Raw genomic sequence first — 11825 nt, forward strand, 5'->3', positions numbered from 1 at the left:
AGTAAAGAAGAGGACACCCCCACCCAACCCTCTGGGAAAGGGTTTTAAGTTATGTCCTGGGGGGATATAAGAACGATGTTTGAATAATTTATTATTTATTAATTTTTTCCTTTTGAGAAGGGCACTTTGTATCGAAGAAGTTGTCGTAGAAACTTCGAAAAGCGCTCATTCAATTGGAAATTTGAGTGGCTTGTGCCCTTTTTAATAGTCGAAATTGATTGGAAGGCGACTAACACACTTCCTCGCCCAATATTTCCCGAAAAACATCCAATCAAAATTTTGAGATACCCATTTTGTTCAGCGTAGTTGATTTCAAGATAGAAATTATGTTTTTGAGGACAGTCCCCAACAGCCCTTAGGGCAAGGGTTGTAAGTTATGCCCTGGGGGCATATAAGGTTTTTTATAGAAGGTGCTATCGTAGAAACTTTAAAAAAGGCTCATTCGATTGGAAATTCAAAAAGCTAGTGCCCTTTTTAATAGTCGAAAGTGATTAGAGGGCAACTATCCAGCCTTTCAAACCCACCTTTTCCCCAAACACATCTAATCAAAACTTTGAGATAGCCATTTTATTAAACGTAGTTTTAAGTTCTGGAAATTAGGTCTTTGAGGATGACAACCCCCCCCCCACATCCCTCAGGGCAAGGGTTGTAAATTATGCCCAGGGGGCATATAAGGTTTTATATAACACATTGTCGTAGAAACTTCAAAAAGGGCTCATTCTATTGGAAATTGAAATGGCTAGTGCCCTTTTTAATAGTCGAAAGTAATTGGAAAGTAACTAACACCCCTTCCACGCCCACCATTTCCCCAAACGCACCCAATAAAGATTTTGAGATAGCCATTTTGTTCCACGTAGTTGAAAGTTCTGGAAATTCGGTCTTAGAGGACGATAACCACCCTAACAGACCTTAGGGTAAGGGTTGTAATTTATGCCCTGGGGGCAAATAACTTGCTTATAGAAAGCATTGTCGTTTCCAAAAGGGCTCATTCGATTGGAAATCAAAAGGCCACGTGCCCTTTTTAATTGTCGAAAGTAATTGGAAGGCTTAATATTTTTATAGTAAAGATCGATGTGGGTATAATGTATTATTTTTTGTTGTTGTTGTTGTTTAGACTAGGGCACTTTGCAACGAAGGAATTGTCGTGGGAAGTTCGAATAGGGCTCATTCGATTGAAAATAGAAAGAGCTGATACCCTTTTTATTCGTCGAAAATGATTGGAGTGCAACTAATCCCCCTTTAACTACCACCCTCCCACGCCCACCCTCCCAATTCTTCTCGTAAAAATTAAACCAAACAAAATATCGTAAGTTTATCCCAGCGATTAAATAAATTAAAAAGATTTTTTTGCAAATGGTATCAAGTTTCCCATTTCAGGTCAACTAGAAGAGGTATGAAACTAAATTAAACAGTACTATTTGTGTCCAGATTTTTAAAAGGGTGTGTTTTGTTAAAAATGCTGAAAATTTTTCTCCAGCATACAAATAGCAGGCCAAACTTTAAAGCCTTAAAAAACAAAAAGATTTAAAGTATTATTTTCTTTTTCCCTGAAAAGACTATGTCAATATAAAACGAACAGAAATTGATTAAAAATACTTTTCCCGCAAAATAAGTTTTTCAAATAAAAGCAAAGAACTCCATTAAACAAAAAATGAGCAAAAATAAAATCAAATAGCCTACCAAGCGTGAAACTACCACAAATCAGCATCAATAACTAAATGAAACCCAAAACGAACAGAAATTACGGTAATTAATCGAGTCAAACTCAAAACGAGCAGAAATTAACATAAGTTGGGCGCAAAACCTTATGCCTTCCCAAGGCCAGAACAAAATTTGCCCTTTCCTGAAAAAGTACAAATGAATGTGCATTGTCAGTTTAATATACATATACTGATATCTAGTAATCAAAATGTTAATACTATTTGATTTATTTAAGTTATAAAAGTAAAAACATTTATATTTTTTCAGTAAAATGCAAATTTTGTTGAAAATTTGTTGCATAAACTGCGAAGCAGTATTTTTTGTTCGTTTTAAGTTTCAACTTCGCTCTATATTTTCATTAGAAAAACTTTGTTTTTTAAAATTGCATTTTGTTTGTCGTTTAGGGTTGGGAATTTAAATGTGAGAGACTCACATTTTGGCCGCCTATTCACTATATCCAAACTATAAATAATGATTTAAACTTTCAAACACAGTTCATATCATAAGCTACAACAGGTAAAAAAGGTAAAGGATGTAGCACTAGACCCTTAAGGTTCGATTCGGCGGTGCTGATCTCTGTATCTAGGCCCTTCAGCCAGGAAGTGCATGGGGGGATGGGAGCCAGCCATCCTGTGCTTTCGCACCCCCTTCCTAAGGGTGTGCTACAACAGGCACACACTACAGGCTGGCTTAGGATACCAGGGGTGTTTTGCTTTGATTTCTTGAGTTATTACCGTGTTTTGTGTTTGACGGGTTTCAGGCTTCAGTCGAAGTTCTCAAAATTTAATTTTCTAATTAAGAATATTGTTCTGTGAAATCCGTAGAAAATCAGGAAATTTATACAAAGATCTTAGAAAACTGAAGGTCATTAAAAACCATGGAGATCATCATGGTACCCTTTTTATGTTTCCCAGCTTTTCATTTCAAGAAATAGTGCAAAAATTTCACATAGTAACTTACGATGACGTTATCAAGTTGAATCTAGAAAAAGCACCTTGGAACAATAAAAAGCTTTAAATTGACCCATTAAACATCTCTCTATGATGTTGCAGTAGTCTGTTAGTTTTGTTAGTCAGCAGACGATTTATGAAAAATATTTAGGGGGCTGGGAGGAGAGTATACAAGAAGCGGGATTTTAAACTCAATTACAAGGTTTTCGAACATGAAAATCATGACTACCCTTTTCATTCTTCCAGGCCTTTCCATTCCTGAAATGGTTCCAAAAGTGAACGATTTGGGTGTCTACGACACTTTATGATTATGTTATCACGTCGAATTGATAAAAAGTGAGTAGATGTAAATGTTAGCTGTCAAATGAGCTCTTAAACAGCTCTTGATGTTGTTTTAGTGCCTGCTATTGGCGAAAAAAGAAGATGAAAAGAAAAGGGACAAAGTGAAAAGGGAAAGTGGAAAAGAAAAGTGGAAAAGTGCACCCCATGCAAAAAGTGACTTTCCTTGTTTCTCACAGCTCTATTTTTTAAAACAATAAAAAAACTTTAGCGTTAAGAGCAAGGCGTTGAGGAGGGAACAGCCCCTTTCATATAAGGAATAATTTCTGTTCGTTTTAAGTTTTAATGTTGCTCCTTACTTTCAATTAAAAAAACTTATTTTTTTGTTTAATTTAAATAGGAAACAAGACACACTGGGAAATTGTGGATTCTTATCCAAAGGGGGATTGAAAAGTAAACAGAGAATCGTTTAGAGATGTTTAAGTGTGTTTACGCACAAGCTTAGCTTTCCATCTGATATTGCCGACTAGATGATATCTGCCAGATTAATATCCATGAGAAGAAAGGAATTGGGTAGATAACTTCAACTGGCCACTCTTTTAAGTCGTGTTTGCTTACCATTGGGTATTCACTACTGTCACTTTTTTACTGTTAAGACAAGACTTGCCATGTACAACACTATTTAATGTCAGGTTAGTTGGATCTCATGACAAAGCGCACAGTTCAACGTTGAACAGAATCTAGATATCTGCTTACAAAAAAGTCTTAGAATGCTTTATTTGGTCTTACCATTGCATTTACATAAAGATATTCCTTCAAAGTAAGAATTAGTGCCAATAACTGGAGGAAGAATATCTCGATTCTCGAGCATCAAATACCAGGTCGCTTTTTTTAAAAATTATTTAGGAACTAGAAAGTCTTTTTACAAATTTATACTGTATGCTAAATAAGCAGAGTTTCTAAACACAAACACTTTAAAATCCTGACTATTTTTTCACCGAAATATTGTTAGATTAAAATTATAGAAAACAATAAATCTTTCTATTGAATCATAACCAAATCAGCCTCCTAATGGCTGAATTATGACGCCAATTAGCGGAAAAAAGTTCTATAATTCCAGTAAAAGCTGAGAATAATAAAACCAATGAAATGAGCCTGGTCCACTGTTGCCACGAAAAATTATCATATTTGCAAAACACTTCAGCAACTGCCGAAATATTTTTATCAATGAAGAAATTAGGACCTAGTTTGTCAACATATCAAAAATTTTTCTTTTTCAACCGTGTTGGACAGTCGGTACCTTAGAAGTTAAAAAACAAATTTATCTGCTCCGCTTCAATACGGTACTGAGCTCTTCATTTATTTTGTTTCTACCAAGCTATCCCAAGATTAGGGTAATGAATAGTAAAACGTAGAGGATATATGGAAAATATAAAAAATCAAAGGATTAACTGAATTGAAATTTGGTTAATTGAAAATTTAGCTTGGTATTTATAGAGTTTTATTTTATTTATAAATGAAAAAACAGTGGGGTCTAAGAAGTTATTTATGACACTTTAGAAAAGTTGTAAGAGTTAGGATATTTGGAAGACACGGGTATAAAAGCCCAAAGCTACCGACATGCCTGGTGTTATTACATGCTATTTTTTGACATTAATCCCTGTAGTTAATAAGCTTATGACTCACTTTTCGTCGCTTCCAAAATATTGAGAATATCGATTAGAATGCTTCTGAGCCAGGATTTTCCATGATTGAAAAACTGACTATAAGATCTTCAGATTATCTTATTTTAAGAAATCAAGACATTGTCATTGTTTAAACATTCATGTTCAAATAAAAAATGGCAATTTCCCGAAACATCCTCTGATTAATCAAAGTAACCGTTAAAATAGGTCTGCCTTTAAGATATATCTAAATACTTTCATGCTGCTGCGACGGACTCGGTAACGAATGTTTTGCCTGGTTTATCCCGTTTTGTAAATCGAAAAAATTTCCTTAAATCTAATACATCCCTTTCAGAACCTTTTCACTTTTTCCAAACATCACGTTATAGATACAAATCACGCTGTTGCGGAAGTAAAATTTTGATCAAGTATGGTAAATTCAGGTCAAATGACGATTGCGCACAATGTCCGAAAATCACAGCATTCAAAATTTTGCCGCCGATTCTTAGATCTAATTCCTCATTGCACCAAAATTATTAAACTAAATTCGTTGAAGTTCCAGAATGCCAAAATAGAAAAATAACAGAAACAGACACGATCAGAAAATAAATTAAAACGCATTTGAGCCTTATTTATACAGCTCACAAAAAACGGTCGGAAGAAAATTCAAAGCAATTAACCTGCTTTACGCTGTGCTTAAGCAATATGTATTTGCATTTTTATATCAATTTCACCTATTTCATTTTTGGAACAAACTGCTCATTATTCATGAAACAGTTCCATTCCTTCCAAGGCCATGTTTACGGCTCTATGGACCGTAAGGAAGACTATGTTCTAGGTTTAAAGATTATGGCTTAATAACGCCTATGTAGTACAACTCCTGGTAAATTTGCAGAATAACGACTCTCAAGACGGAGACATACTAATTATACCACTGTACTTATAGGATGTTCCATATTATGCATTGCTAAGTTATAAATTGTAAAACTAGATTATAAATTTGATATTATGGAAGTGATGCAACGGGTGAACCTTTATTCTTTGGAGACGTTTTTCAGTTTAATGAAGGGATTTAACCCCGATTCAGATAATCCATTGAAACTGACAGAATGAAAAGATTCCAAGCCTACTCATTTGTTTCAAATGTTGAAGCAACTCCTTCAAAACAAAATGATTTTAATTTTTTAAGAATCAAAAAAATATTCTCAAACCTTGTAAAAGCGTCTCTGATGTGGTTATAATCTTTAAAAAGTCACAAGCACTAATCAAGAGATTCCCGTATAATCACTGTCAGAAAATCCACATGTACAATTAACCAGCTCTTTGCTAAGCTTTTCGGTTTCTGAAAGCCGCGATTCCAGGCCAAGAAGGATTCCATGAACACGTCCTCAGTACAGGCTGTATTGTGGCCACAGACAAGCCAGGGAGGCTGGACCAACGTTTCCCATTGGCTCTCTATCCACCCTTTAGCATTGCGCTCCAGTAAGCAAATGCTGGAAAGGAAGCGCTATCAAAAATTCATATTGCATTTCTGAAAACCTGCGATATCGGAATCCGCTTGATTCGGTCAGTGGCGTGAAGCTGAGAAAATTAAAATGTGTTCCCTACTGATATTAAAAAGAGTCTCTCGCTTTGGGGATTTTGATTTATCGGTGGCTTTATTAACGTTGTGAACTGAACCAACAAATGGTGCCAGGGATTTTTCCTTTTAAATTGGAAAACAGAACAAGGTCTTTGTGTCACCTTTATTGCTTTTTTCTCTTGATGAGATGAAATATAATGAACTTCTTTAAAGCTAATATGGATGCCTGTTACTCACTGTTAGGCATTCCCCCCAAAAAAGGAATAATACGCCTTAAGAACAATTAATAAGAAGTGAACAGGTTTACGTAAAAGGATAATAACACTGTGGAAGAGGATTAAACTTTTTCTGAATGAACAACCAAAAACTATAATAAAATTGTTTTACATAAATACAATCAGAATGTTTTCTGCACGAACCGAACAAGATCTGGCCTAATAATGTGCTTAATTTTTTTTTTCTTCTTTGCAGAGAACAGACCTTTCAACTTCTTGAAATAAATTTTGTTAGGGTATTCTTAACCAATTTTTTGGGATGAATTGAAAATATGGTGCTCTATTGCTAATGGTTTTGCACAAAAAAAAATTCAGATGCTTTTGGTTTTTTAACACTGACTTAATTAAAAAAAATTAAGTCACATATTGGAGTAAAAAAAAAACAAAAAAAACAATTAGACAGAAAAAAAAGTAGAAAAAACAAACCAAGGGAACTTATAATGACAAAACAATTCTGATTCTTTTGTAATTCATAATACAAAATAAGCTTGGAAACACAATATGACCCTGTTGGATCTTCTTAGTATGGAATTCCAATAAATTCCAAATATGGAATTTATCCTTTTTTTGGAGTTCACTAACGAAACTTCAGTCCCTCATTGGCATTATTCGCCACTTTACCCCAGTAATTAGTGAAATCTCCAATACTCTAGGGGGATGGTACGGGCCCCAAAACCATCCCCTGGAGTCCCCCCTGCGCAATTTTCCCCAACTTGCGCTGTGATTGCAAAAATATATGCAGTTGGGAAAATTCTTTTTTTTTCATTATCAAAGTGCCGACGCCATTGCATATAGCTGAAACTTATACTTCAAAAGTGTTTTTCACTGTGTTCATGAACTCACTTTTGATTTATGTATGACCGTAATCATGGTTATATCCAGGGGGGTTGCCGAGATTGAACCCCTTCTCACCAAAATTTTTGTCTGGTTCGTAAAAACGTAACAAAATGCATATAAACAAATATTGATTCGTTTTTTAAAGCTTTCTTATGATGTATTTCTAAAGTTGCTAAAGTTTCCAAAAATATCTGATTTGCTTACGTTGTAATTACGAACCAACTGCATTGGTTTTGTTTTGATTTTTTTTTTTAGCCTTACCCGAAACTTATTATGTTTCTCTATTTTAATTGGTGCAGTTGCTGACGACCAGTATATCACTCACTAGTTGAGTGTACGGACTTGATAAAAACGCAAAAATTGGCAAACTACATTAAAAAATAAATATGAGAGAGAAGTCGTAAAAATTTCAAGGTTTCGGGGGAGGGCACGATCCCGGAGCTCTTCACCCTATATGCATGGCTTTTCGAGGGTTTTTCTTTTGGAAGTTAAATTTTGTCATCTAATTATAAATTCAATTTAAAATGTATCATTTCGATATTAGCTAAAAAACTCTTTGTTTGACAAGCCTTTTGTTTTCTTTGATAAGCTTTTTGTTTTGTTTTATAAGCAAAACTGTTTGATAAACTTTCCTGTACAATTTTGCTTTAATGTTGACCTGACTGGCAGCTGAGCCACAAGATAATGACAGTTGAAGATCATCGAGTGTAAGTGAGTTGAGAATTTTGAGCTACACTCAAATCCAACTTTGCTGATGACATTAAAAATGCTAAAAATTGGTAGCACTAAGGTTGACCATGGTTAGCTACACAGGCTTTGGCTACCCTGTCTCAAATATAACATGGTGTCTCAAAATAACATGGATATAACATGGATATATATATATATATATATATATATATATATATATATATATATATATATATATATATATATATATATATATATATATATATATATATATATATATATATATATATATATATATATATATATATATATATATATATATATATATATATATATATATATATATATATATATATATATATATATATATATATATATATATATATATATATATATATATATATATATATATATATATATATATATATATATATATATATATATATATATATATATATATATATATATATATATATATAAGACCACTTGAACAATGCAATTTTTAAATAATAATATACAACATGCTTCTATTAATCAGATTATCATGTTTCCTTCCATTGTTATCCACTTTTTAAAGTTACTTCAAATAGTATTATAAACATTTTATTGATAAACATAGTATTGATAAACATTGCCAACAATCCCAGACGAAAGACGAAACTAGATCTGCAGTCGAGAGACTGCAGAAAAGCCGTTTAAAACAGTTCGTGGTAACGAACTGTAGGTAAGGAGCGATCCGGCTCAATAGTAACCGAAACTCTCAAAAACGGAATTTAGATACCAATAGATACATCAAAAGAATCGGATTTTTATGCTGATTTCAAATATATAAGTTGATTGGGAAAACAAAACAAATTTAACTCTATATTTCAATCATTAGTACTGAACTAGGCCTTGCAAAAAATAAATAAGAAGTCCACCCACCCAGTGCTCGCACGAAGACAACCAAATTTGACATCAGTCTTCTTCATAAGAAAATCTCTTTTCATCAACAACATCAAGAGCCAACGCTGACTTCTTAAAATATATTAACCAGACTCAACACCATTAATTATCCTTTTTAACACTACTGTTTTTAAATATTTTACTTTCAATTTTTCTTCTCCAACAAAAATAAATATATTAAATGGAACGGAAAATAAATAATCCAAAAAACACATAATGATTATTAATTATAACGCATTTTAAAGGCTTTAATTTTTTTTCTTTACTTTGTCATAACCATGTTTTCGGTATTGCAAAGAATCGCCTATTTTGACATTTTGTCTGAAAACGTTCTGCGTTGCACTGTTAAGTCGCCTATTTTATTTTGCCTCCCTTCGGCTACCGAACATTTACCTTAAAACATTTCCTCTCTAACGTTCATTGATATTGATAATTAGCTGAGTCAAACAGATAAAAAGAAAATCCCATGTGAATTTTTAAGCATACTGAGAACCAAAATTAAATACAATATTACCCATCAACTTTAACTTTCAAGCTGATATAGTTATACACTATTCTCAATACCATGCGCTTGCGCAAGGAGGGTCTCTGAGTTCTCTATCCCCAACTCACAGTTTTTTATGTTTTCCTGGTTTCTTTTTTTTCATGCAATTCACAAGTTTTATCAATTTTGTTCCCGCCTCCAATTATCACCTGCCCCCCCCCCCCCCAAAAAAAATGCTTGCCCTGATGCATAGTTAGGTACTTAACATTCAATTTGCTGCTTCTTTAAACATTTACTTTTGTTTTTCTATTAGCATCTCCTTTATTTTCTATGGAGAATTGTCGTTGGTTTTTAGGGGAATCTCAACTTCGAAAACTGGTCTATTGAAGTGTCCACTTGCCCTTTTTTCTGACATGTTCCGAACTCCATAAAGAGCAAATGGAACTTGAAGCTAGTACAACACAAGTAGCTTGCATTATGCAAGAAAAGGTTTTACTATGAATAATAAAAAGAGGACAAAATCGGAATAAAGACAGTGGACCAAACTTAACTTGACATTGAGAGGATTTTCATGAAAGTCCAGTCCGGTGTTTCTTAAGAATTTGAATACAAAGGGGTGTTAAAAGATAGAAAAAAAAAAATGCAGGATTAAATAGAATCTCTTGGCCAGTTGGAAGTGTATTTAAATCCTTGCCGAAAACTTAAATTATCGAAAAATTTAAATTATTAATGGGGATAAACGACGCTGGGAGTGCGTCTTCAGTAATTCTCCACATTAAGACAAATTGTTTATTTTGTTAGATCTATATTTATTCTTTTCAGAAAGTTTGCTGATAGATTTTGCTATATTTTACAAAGAAATTTATTATTTCTGAAGTCTACTCTATGTTTATAATACTGTTCTAAACTGTGATATTCTCCTTTTTATGTTTTTTTTTGTCATATTTGGCACTCACTAAAAGTAAGAATTTTCATGGCGTGACTGTGAATGTCAAGATACACCTGGTGCATATTTCCCGAATGGAGATTGATTTCCACCAAGGTTGGGATTTAATGGTTTATATGCTTGTTGGTTACAAATCTGAGGTTAATAGTCCAATACAGAAGTCGAAATTCAAAACACGTTAGGTTTATAACCCACAAATGGTGTTTGATGTAACTAAAGTTGACATTTAACTTAAGGTATTCTAAGCTTTTTTGTTCCAAATCACAGGCTAATACTGTAAACAGAAGTCCAGAGTCACAGTATGCAAAATACAAATGCCACAGATGGATTTTAGTTTTACCAGAATAAATAGTTAAAGATCTATAAGCTTGCTGTCCTTTTGGCTAATATTGCGCAATACAAGTCCGAATCTAAACCCTTTAAGAAGCTAGAAATTTCACAAATGGTACTAGATTTCCAGAAAAGTTGGTATTAGAGGATAGATGAACTTTTTGACAACAGATCCGAGGCTAATATTGCCACTTAGGGGCCTAAAGCCAAAACAGAGTCAATTCCTGTTCCCACAAATCATGTCTCATTCTCACGAAAGTTTAAATCATCCTGACTGCTACTACCAATGCCACTACTCATAGAAAGCATAATTATACCATCGTTAGTCAAAAACCACCCCTTCCTAATTCGACGGCTCCTACTATTACTACTGTTCCAACCAGGACCCTGCCTGCCTGGAGTGTTGTTACGCCGTTGGTGCAGTACATCCTCTCCTCTGAAGGAGGGGATAATTTTTATTCTGATTTTAAATATATAAGGTTCATTAAAATTATTCCTACCCATCAAAAATTAGGAGCCTGAGTAAATGTGCATTATTTTCTAAAAAAGGGGAAAACATCCCATAAAAGTCAGAGAATCTTAATGAAAAATCCCATCATCAGATTCAGCGCATCAGAGAACAAGCTCCTACATGCAAAAATGTGGGATTTTGTGTTTTTTGCCAGAAGAAAGATCACGGATACGTGTGTATTCATTTATTTTTTATTTATTCTTTTTTATTTTTTTCCCAGGGGCGATCGTATCGACCTAGTGGTCCTAGAATGTCACGAGAGAGCTCATTCGAACAAAAAATGAAAGCCATAGTGCCCTTTTTAAGTGACCAAAAAAATTGGAGGGCAACTAGGCCCCCTCCCACGCTCATTTTTTTCCCAGCCACCGGATCAAAATTTTTAGATAGTAATTTTGTTCAACATAGTCGAAAAATCTAATAACTAGAGGAATTAGTAATATAGAGGAATTTTTCACAGGTGAAAAGAATTATTACGAATATGAAAGGGTTTGCCCCCTCGTCAATATCCCATTATTTACGCTAAAGTTTTTGTAGTAATTTCAAAAGAGGCATTTATTCTAATTAAACGGCTTTTGTGATTCAGGTAACATTCTTAAAGAATTGGAACAAAATTCGAACTTTAGCGTAAAGA

At 33.7% G+C, this 11825-nt stretch overlaps 1 protein-coding gene across 1 annotated transcript in view; it reads right to left on the reverse strand.

Moving 5' to 3' along the window:
• LOC148953953 (uncharacterized) overlaps window positions 1-6028 on the reverse strand; it is a 90885-nt gene extending 84857 nt beyond the window's left edge. Inside the window, exon 1 of the mRNA XM_089086863.1 lies at window positions 5806-6028. The gene's annotated coding sequence lies outside the window, so the exon portion shown is untranslated. The remainder of the gene's footprint in view (window positions 1-5805) is intronic.
• Between the last annotated feature and the right edge of the window lie 5797 nt (window positions 6029-11825).

The sequence above is a fragment of the Artemia sp. Qi Xiang Cuo genome, chromosome 3 (genome assembly GCF_049724085.1).
Source record: "Artemia sp. Qi Xiang Cuo chromosome 3, ASM4972408v1, whole genome shotgun sequence".
NCBI lineage: Eukaryota > Metazoa > Arthropoda > Branchiopoda > Anostraca > Artemiidae > Artemia > Artemia sp. Qi Xiang Cuo.